Below are 9,870 nucleotides of genomic sequence, written 5' to 3'. Positions count from 1 at the left end.
GACTTGTTCTATTAGTCCATCTATACTGACCTCCATCAGGTTGCAAACTGAATATATTTTTTTCTGCATCTACCTCTGAAAAAATATTGGGCTTCTAGCTGTGTGTGGGTCTTGTTCTATTAATCCATCTATACTGACCTCCATCAGGTTGCAAACTGAATATATTTTTTTCTGCATCTACCTCTGAAAAAATATTTGGCCTTCTAGTAGTGTGTCGGACTTTCTCTATTAGTCCATCTATACTGACCTCCATCAGGTTGCAAATTAAAACTAATTTTTATCTGCATCTACAGTACCTCTGAAAAAATATTTGGGCTTCTAGCAGTGTGTGGGACTTGTTCTATTAGTCCATCTATACTGACCTCCATCAGGTTGCAAACTGAATATAGTTTTTTCTGCATCTACCTCTGAAAAAATATTGGGCTTCTAGCTGTGTGTGGGTCTTGTTCTATTAATCCATCTATACTGACCTCCATCAGGTTGCAAACTGAATATATTTTTTTCTGCATCTACCTCTGAAAAAATATTTGGCCTTCTAGTAGTGTGTCGGACTTTCTCTATTAGTCCATCTATACTGACCTCCATCAGGTTGCAAACTGAATATAATTTTTTTCTGCATCTAGCTCTGAAAAAATATTTGGCCTTCTAGTAGTGTGTCGGACTTTCTCTATTAGTCCATCTATACTGACCTCCATCAGGTTGCAAATTAAAACTAATTTTTATCTGCATCTACAGTACCTCTGAAAAAATATTTGGGCTTCTAGCTGTGTGTGGGACTTGTTGTATTAGTCCATCTATACTGACCTCCATCAGGTTGCAAACTGAATATATTTTTTTCTGCATCTACCTCTGAAAAAATATTTGGCCTTCTAGTAGTGTGTCGGACTTTCTCTATTAGTCCATCTATACTGACCTCCATCAGGTTGCAAATTAAAAATAATTTTTATCTGCATCTACAGTACCTCTGAAAAAATATTTGGGCTTCTAGCTGTGTGCGGGACTTGTTGTATTAGTCCATCTATACTGACCTCCATCAGGTTGCAAACTGAATATATTTTTTTCTGCATCTACCTCTGAAAAAATATTTGGCCTTCTAGTAGTGTGTCGGACTTTCTCTATTAGTCCATCTATACTGACCTCCATCAGGTTGCAAATTAAAACTAATTTTTATCTGCATCTACAGTACCTCTGAAAAAATATTTGGGCTTCTAGCAGTGTGTGGGACTTGTTCTATTAGTCCATCTATACTGACCTCCATCAGGTTGCAAACTGAATATATTTTTTTCTGCATCTACCTCTGAAAAAATATTGGGCTTCTAGCTGTGTGTGGGTCTTGTTCTATTAATCCATCTATACTGACCTCCATCAGGTTGCAAACTGAATATATTTTTTTCTGCATCTACCTCTGAAAAAATATTTGGCCTTCTAGTAGTGTGTCGGACTTTCTCTATTAGTCCATCTATACTGACCTCCATCAGGTTGCAAATTAAAACTAATTTTTATCTGCATCTACAGTACCTCTGAAAAAATATTTGGGCTTCTAGCAGTGTGTGGGACTTGTTCTATTAGTCCATCTATACTGACCTCCATCAGGTTGCAAACTGAATATAGTTTTTTCTGCATCTACCTCTGAAAAAATATTGGGCTTCTAGCTGTGTGTGGGTCTTGTTCTATTAATCCATCTATACTGACCTCCATCAGGTTGCAAACTGAATATATTTTTTTCTGCATCTACCTCTGAAAAAATATTTGGCCTTCTAGTAGTGTGTCGGACTTTCTCTATTAGTCCATCTATACTGACCTCCATCAGGTTGCAAATTCAAAATAATTTTTTTCTGCATCTAACCCAGCCAATAGTTTTGGCCTAATACCACAGTTTGGCCACTCAGCTCTGCTCGGTTACCATCCATTGTTTTTTTGTGCAAACAACTCCAGAGTTGTGAATTAGTTAACCACCAAAATGAGTGGAAAAAGGCCTGCTGCTGGTGGAAAGGGGAATAGGCGTGTTGGGAAGGGGAAAAAAGGTTGTGTCCGTGGGGTAGGTGTTAAAGCAACAGTAACATCTGCAGAAGAAAGACCATCTTCCAGCCAAACTAAAATGTCTACTTCTTTTAGCGGACAATGTGATAAGATCCCTTTCTTACGGCCACGCCAATCTCTACAAATTCCAGATGAGGCACAAAAACAGCAGGTGCTTCAACGGATATCAAGTGCTCCTTTAAGTGGGCTCTCCTCCACATCAACTTCAACATCACAAATACTCCAGTCCTCAAAGGTGTCACCCAAATCGCACTTGCTTCCTCACAGCTCCCAAATCTCCAGCTGCCCGTCTGAGTATGAGGTAGAACAGATGGTTGAGTCTGCAGAGCTGTTTACTCATACTATAGCCTGGGAATCAGAGGTCGACTCCAGCGCTTCTGTGAATCCAGACGAGGAAATGATCTGCACTGATGCCCAGAATCTTTATGAGTCGGATCCAGGACCAGACGCAGAAGGTTCTGACCATAATGTAGACCCTCATTCCCAAACTGTAACTCCTGTTGGTGGAGACAATGAGGAAGACGATGATAAGACTCAAATACCTGATTGGAGCGACAACTTTAGTTTTTTGTCAGGGCAGGAACAGGTTGGCTCTGAGGACGACGGGTGTGATAACGCACAGGGTGATGATGATGAGGTCGGAGATCCCACTTACTGTCAACCCACAGTCAGCCAAGAGATGAGGTCAGCAGAGGAGGTGGAGGAAGATGCTAGTGACGACGAGGTCAGGTTGCGCCTTCCTGGACAGAGACGTAGTACTGGAAGCACGTCAACAACTGCATCCTCAAACACAACTCTGCCTCTCACCACAAGTCGTGGTGGCTCTTCAGGTCGCATGGGTACTAAGCCTTGCATAGCCTGGGCATTTTTTCAGATCGATAAAGATGACCCAACTCGTGTTATCTGTAACATTTGTCAGCAAAAGCTAAGCAGAGGCCAAAAAATACATAGTTTGAGTACTTCATGCATGAACCGGCACATGGACATGAAGCATAAGTTGCAGTGGGAAGCTCAGTGTGCTACAATGCGGCCTAGCCGGCCGGGCCAACCACCGTCTGCCATATCTTGTGCATCCGCGGCCTCTTCATCCTCTGTGACTGGGGGGACAGCAGTCACACCTGTTTTGGGGCGCAGACCTGCCACCTCTTTACCCGCAACAGCCAGCGTGATTGGCAGGTCATCATTTTCTTTGGAGGTGGTAACACCAGCTGGTGTTGAGCGCTGTCCGACATCGATAGCACCACCTTTGGATGAAGGCAACCTAACATGTCCGCCTGCATCTTCCTCACAGACCGGCAGTTTGCCGGGGACACCCTTATCAACCCCGTCTAAGCACAATAGCCAGCCCTCGGTCCCTCAGATGTGGACAAGTAAAAGACCATTTCCTCCTAGCCATGAGAAAGCTAAGAGGTTGAATTTCACCATCTGCAAGCTCTTGGCTACAGAAATGCTGCCTTTCCGCCTGGTGGACACAGAGGATTTTCGAGACCTTATGTCCGTCGCAGTGCCCCAGTACCAGATGCCCAGTCGGCACTACTTCTCAAAGAAAGGTGTGCCTGCGCTCCACCAGCATGTCGCACACAACATCACCGCTTCTTTGAGAAACTCTGTGTGTGACAGGGTGCATTTCACCACAGACACTTGGACGAGTAGGCATGGACAGGGGCGTTACATGTCGCTGACTGGGCACTGGGTAACTATGGTGACAGCAGGACAAGGGGCTGCTGTCCAAGTCTTGCCGTCCCCACGAGTTGTGCGTCAATCCTCTTTATGTCAAAGTTCCTCCACTGCTTCTGCCTCCTCAACCTCCTCTCGGTCTTCCACCTGCACCCAAAGCCTGTCTGGTCATGCCACAAGCTTTCTAACTGCGCAGAAGGGATCCTGCACACCTCCTTACTATGCTGGCAGTAGGGCTCAACGTCATCAGGCGGTTTTTACATTGAAATGTCTGGGAAATGTGAGTCACACAGCTGAGGAGTTGTGGTCAGCTCTGGAGAACCAATTTCATGAATGGTTGTCTCCACTGGACCTGAAACCAGGGAAGGCCGTGTGCGACAATGCTGCAAACCTGGGTGTGGCCCTTCGCCGGGGCAATGTCACACACGTGCCTTGTATGGCTCACGTGTTGAACCTGGTTGTCCAGCAATTTTTAGCCCACTATCCCAGACTAGATGGCCTTCTGCAGAGGGCACGGTCGCTGTGTGCTCACTTCCGCCGTTCGCATCCCGCAGCTCAGCGACTTACATCTCTACAGAAGTCGTTGGGCCTGCCACTTCACCGGCTAAAATGCGATGTGCCTACCCGGTGGAATTCAACTCTGCACATGTTGCAGTGACTGTGGCAGCACCGACAAGCCCTGGTGCAATACGTTCTGACGTATAGCCTGGGCCAACGAGATTCAGAGGTGGGGCAAATCACGCTGGAGGAGTGGTCTCAGATCAGGGACCTATGCACCCTTCTGCACAGTTTTGAAATGGCGACGAAGATGTTTAGTGCTGACGATGCCATTATCAGCATGACTATTCCGGTGATTTACATGCTGGAGCACATGTTAAACAGAATTCGGAGTCAGGTGGTGGCACAAGAGGAGGTGGAGGAAGTAGAGGAGGAGTTGTATGCGGAAGGGCTAACATCTGCAAGGTCCAGAAGGTCGGCAGCACCAAGGCGGCAGGCATGTGAGGGTGGGGGAGATGGTTTTACCAGGGCGCATGGTAGCAGCCAAACTAGTGAGGAAGGTGCAGGAGCCCAGGAAGAAGTGGAGGACGAACTGATGGAAGACTCATCAGATGAGGGAGACCTTGATCACATTTCTGTTGTGCGAGGTTGGGGGGAGAGGACAGAGGAAGGAAGCATGATTGTTACCTCGCCACCAACACAACAGGGACTTGGTGCTCCTGGATGCGCAACACACATGAGTGCCTTCTTGCTGCACTACCTGCAACATGACCCTCGAATTGTGAGAATTAGAAATAATCCTGACTACTGGGTTGCCACACTGTTAGATCCCTGGTACAAAAGTAAATTTGCAGAAATTATTCCTGCCATAGAAAGGGATGCACGCATGCAGGAGTATCAGCAGAGACTGTTGCAGAATCTTACATGTGCTTTTCCACAAAATACCAGTGGTGCACGTAGTGAATCTCACAGTTCCAACTTGCCAACCGTGGGACCGTCAAGTGTTCAGCACTCAAACCGTAACAGAACCACAGTATCTGCTGGTAACATCAATTTTGCGGAATCATTTCACCACTTTTTTAGCCCATCCTTTGCAAGGCCACAGGAGACAAGAAGTCTGACACATAGTCAACGCCTAGAGACGATGGTACAGGAGTATCTCCAAGTAAACATTGAAGCCACGACTGTGTCACTGGACCCTTGCTCTTTTTGGGCTTCCAATCTGGATAAATGGCCGGAGCTAGCCACTTACGCCTTGGAGATCTTGTCATGCCCCGCAGCCAGCGTTCTGTCTGAACGTGTGTTCAGCGCTGCTGGTGGTGTGCTGACAGATAAGCGCACGCGGCTCTCCACTGATAATGTAGACAGACTCACGTTCATAAAGATGAACAAATCATGGATCCGAAACGACTTTTCTACCCCTGTGTCATCCTGGGGAGAGTAAAAGCTTGATGATTGGCTAAAATCACCCTACCAAACGTTTTAAGCTTTCAAATTACTAATCATGTTTATCTGTATCTTGACTGGAAAATAATTTGGGCTTTGTAGCAGTGTGCAGCACTGATCCTATTAGGCCATCTATAATAAGCTCCACCAGATTTAAAATTAAAAATAATTTTTAGCTGCATCTAGCCCGGAAAATAATTTTGGGGCTCCGAGATGCGCAAGACACATAAGTGCCTTCTTGCTGCACTACCTGCAGCATGACCCTCATATTGTCAGAATTCGAAGTAATCATGACTACTGGGTTGCCACACTCTTAGATCCCCCAAACTTTTCGATCAACCTTTTCATTTTAATAAAGACCAAAAAAATGGTCATTTTTGAAATTATAAGCATTAGCAGGTTGTTAGAAACTGAAATCAAACAGTTTTCAACTCAAAACTTTATTCTAGGTGATGTTACATTTTCACATAGGACCCCTTGTTCGAAAGGAGCTTCTGAACTCTCTCGTCCATTGAATTTGTCAGGTTTTGGATGGTTTCTGCTTCAATTGTTTTGCATGAGGACAGAATACCCTCCCAGAGCTGTTGCTTAGATGTGAACTGCCTCCCGCGATCATAGACACTCCTTTTAATGATGCTCCAAAGGTTCGGAATGGGGTAGAGGTCAGGGGAGCATGGGGGTCACACCATAAGTTTGTCCCCTTTTATGCCCATATCAGCCAGAGATGCAGATGTTTTATGTGCAGCATGAGATGGTGCATTATCATGCAGAAAAATGATCTTGCTGTGAAATACACGGTTCTTCTTCTTGAACCATGGCAGGAAGTGCTGTTTGAGAAAATCCACATACATTATGGAGTTCATCTTTAGCGCCTTCAGGGATCCTAAAGGGGCCGACAATCTCTCTCCCCATGATTCCAGCCCAAAACATTACTCCACCTCCTCCTTGTTGGCGCTGTAGCCGTGTTTGCGTGGGGTGTCCATCAACCAGCCATCCTCCACTTCATCCATCTGGACCATCGAGCGCTGCACGGCACTCATCCGTGAACAAAACAGTTTTGAAATCAGTCTTCATGTAATGTTTGGCCCACTGGAGCCATTTCTGCTTGTGTGAAGTGGATAGAGGAGGTCGACAGGATGGCGTATGCACAGCTGCAAACCTCTGAAGGACCCTGCATCTTGTTGTTCGGGGGACGTTGGAGGCACAAGCAGCTTCAAAAACTTGTCTGCTGCTATGACAAGGCTTTTTTGCCGCTGCTCTTTCAACCTGACGTAATTGCCTGTAGGAAAGAGTCCTCAATTTGCCCTTATCAGCACGCACACGTGTGTACTGTGAATCAGCTACATACTTCTTGATTGCCAAGACACTTCATCCTGATCATCGCACAATGTTGATTGTAGTCATGCCTTGACCTAAACACTCCACAATTTGTTGCTTCTCAGCAGCCGACACATCCTTTTTCTTTCCCATTTTGGCAGAAAATGTAGGCTGCTTAATAATGTGAGAGAGCCTTCTTAAGTAGTCTTACCTTTCATTGGACACACCTGCCAAACTAATTAGCACAGGTGTCTGCAATTGCTTACAGTGATATAAAGAGCCCTGACACACATCACCATCAATGAGTTTAACTGACAAACAAACAAATTCTTCCCTTATCACTCCTAAACACTTTTTGCATAATAATTTGGAACGCGGTGTACATGTGCTTTTCCACAAAACACCAGCGGTTCACGTAGTGAATCTTACAGTTCTAACTTGCCAACCGTGGTCTGTATGGAATTGTTCAATAAAGGGCCCAAAATTAAGATAACATAGATGGGAGAGGTCTCTATGAATAGGAATTCCTAAGTATTTGATACCCTGTGAGGGCCAGGCAAAGGGAAAGTTGGACTGGATGGAATCCTATATGGATTTGGGGAGGGAGACATCGAGGGCCTCAGACTTCGCTGCATTGATTTTAAAATTTTACCATGTAACAAAGTGATCTATTTCAGCCATAACAGCATGGATGGATATATGTGATTGAGTGATATATACTAGGACATCATCAGCAAATAGAGAGCACTTGTACTCGGTGCCTCCCACCTCAATCCACCTAATATTGGGGTTATGGCGAATTGATGAGAGCAGGTGCTCCGTCACTAGGATGTATAAGAGAGGGGACAGAGGACATCCCTGCCTTGTCCCATTGGTGATTGTGAAAGGTGATGAAAATGTTCTGACGCACCCCCTGGGCCTTGGGACACCCGGAGCCGGACCCTTTTTGGTGGATGCTGGTGGTTGTAGTCTTCGTGGCGGCGACCCGGTTCCGCGGCTCAGGGTGGTCAAACCAGTGGCGGAACTATTTATGTGGTTTTGATGTTTAAATGTCCGACTACGCCACCCGTGGATTGCGGTCAGAGTGAACCGCCGCTACAGGGCAGACCGCTGAGGCTGGTGTTGTGGGTGCAGCAGAGCGTAGCATAACTCCCCACGGGAGGAGTATAGCCTCAGGGCAGTGTATGCGGAGGATGGGGGTGATGGTGCAGGGCAGCAGCAGTAACGACACGGAGTCAGTGATGCAGTCCAGGGCCTTTACTCACAGTTCTTATTATCCAGACCACGTCTGCAGGTAACGGCTGCCCACGTCGTACTGTGCTCACCAGGTGAGGGGCTCAGACAACTCCCAGATAACTTTGGAGCACTTCACAGGACCCCCTTTGTGTGTCCTTTGTCTGGCCTTTCTTACCAACACTTCTGTCCGGCTGCCTCGGGCCTCCTCTTGGTAAACTTGGTGCCAGTTTCCCTGACCCTATGTGGTGCCTTCCTAGCGGGTGTAGCGAGGGGCTGCGCCACATAAAATGTCAGAGCCTCCGGTTTCTAGCTGAGGGTCGTTTCCTGCCTCCACTAGTTCGGGGACCAGTCTCCCCCTTTGGCCTGACCCCTCCACGCAGGTGGATTCGGGCGTGCGGTGGCGACTCGCCCGTCCGCACCCCTGGGATCCCTTCATTCCTCGTTCCTGGAGCCTTCTCCGCTCCTCTTCCTTCCTTCTCCCTCTTCCAGGCCTCGGCCTCTGTTACTAGGCCCGCCTCCGGAGCAGAGCTCATGCAGAGCCCCTGCTCCCTGCCACTTCTGCTCAGACTTCTCTGCACTGAACTAAGATGGTGCCCACCTTTTATACTCCCTTCTCAATGCACCCAGGAACTGCTTCCTCCCTGCTCCTGCACTACAGGGTTCCCCTTCCTCAGTGTTCCCTCCCCCCACTCCAGCCAGGGACAGGGACTGTCGTGCCCATCTCAGGGGCATATTGGTCGCCCTGCCCCACGGCAATGTGGTGTAATGCATGCAGGTGTCGGGTCCTGATCCACACTCCATCCTTACCTGAGAGTGAGATATCACACCTCTGGGTGAGGTGCAATACGTCTGTAGCAACCGAGCCCTCAGGGTGCTACAGTTCCATTTATCTTCAGCCTAGGTGACGTATTGCGATACAGGGCCGTGATTTTGGCTATAAAAGGGTCCCCTAGACCCCTACCCCAAGCTTTTTAAGAGAATCATATATGGCGTGCCAGGAGACTCTATGGAATGCTTTCTCAGCATCCAACGAGAGTATCTAATTACAAATTTTTAACTGCATCTAGCCCAGGAAATACTTTGTGCCTAGTAGCAGTGTCTGCTAGTCAGCGGATTATCCCGGCTGTTAAGCAAGCTACACCACCTGTAGTTTAGACACTTAATTTTTTCAAAGGAAATGCTTCGGGACCATGGGATACTCAGTGAAGAGCATCAGGAGGCACCCCAAGGCATAGGGGCTGGGACTGGCAGTAGGATGCCTTGCGGTGGACAGCCGAGCTCGATCCTTATAAAAGCTTTTTAACTGCAGCAGCTTTAGTGGACGCTACTGGAGCTGGAATTACGCGGCTGCTGGCATGAGACTTGCCCTCCAATAGATCCTTGTAAATGGATTTAAAGTGTATTCATTCAAATTAGAGAGACAATTTAAATTAAAAAGCTTAGAGCTGCCTCCACCACAGGGGGGCTCGCTCGACCCACCAGCGGACAGGCACCAGTATTGGGAGAGGGGGGCTGGCCATCAGGGTTCACCGCGGCTCTGGCACAAACCCGGCGACACGGAGGTGGCACGGGCAGGAGCGGACTGGCCGTGTCGGCTTCTCACTTTTTGGATTTTAGAAGGGCATGACATGCCTATATCTGTGTCTCCCCCTCCTT

Source organism: Phyllobates terribilis, unplaced genomic scaffold, assembly GCF_046119375.1.
Source record: "Phyllobates terribilis strain yellow unplaced genomic scaffold, ASM4611937v1 Scaffold_11__3_contigs__length_659146591, whole genome shotgun sequence".
Classification (NCBI taxonomy): domain Eukaryota; kingdom Metazoa; phylum Chordata; class Amphibia; order Anura; family Dendrobatidae; genus Phyllobates; species Phyllobates terribilis.
Note: the sequence above shows the minus strand (reverse complement) of the source record.